The following is a 339-nucleotide window of genomic DNA, read 5'->3' on the forward strand; positions in this document are numbered from 1 at the left end:
TTGGAATGCTTTGTTATTAAAACACTCTGAACATGGTTGTGCATCCAGTTCTTGATATCAGTAGGGGCTCTGCTGGTGGTGGTGGTTTTCTGTGGAAGGAATTGGCGGATTGGTACCAAAGACATCACACCACGTCCTGTGTGCATCACTGAACAGGCATTTTTAGGTGTTTGCGTTATGTGATAAAGGTTTCCTTTGATTTGCACAGGGGTTCTACTTAATTTTCAAAGGTTTTGTGCAATAAGCTTTGAGGAAAACTTTGAAACAATCTCAAGAAGGAAAAAAACTAAACCACATTTTAGCATGGGCAGCCTTTGGCTTTCCCTGGCCGAGGAGCAG

The sequence above is a fragment of the Buceros rhinoceros genome, unplaced genomic scaffold (assembly GCF_000710305.1).
Source record: "Buceros rhinoceros silvestris isolate BGI_N320 unplaced genomic scaffold, ASM71030v1 scaffold2341, whole genome shotgun sequence".
NCBI lineage: Eukaryota > Metazoa > Chordata > Aves > Bucerotiformes > Bucerotidae > Buceros > Buceros rhinoceros.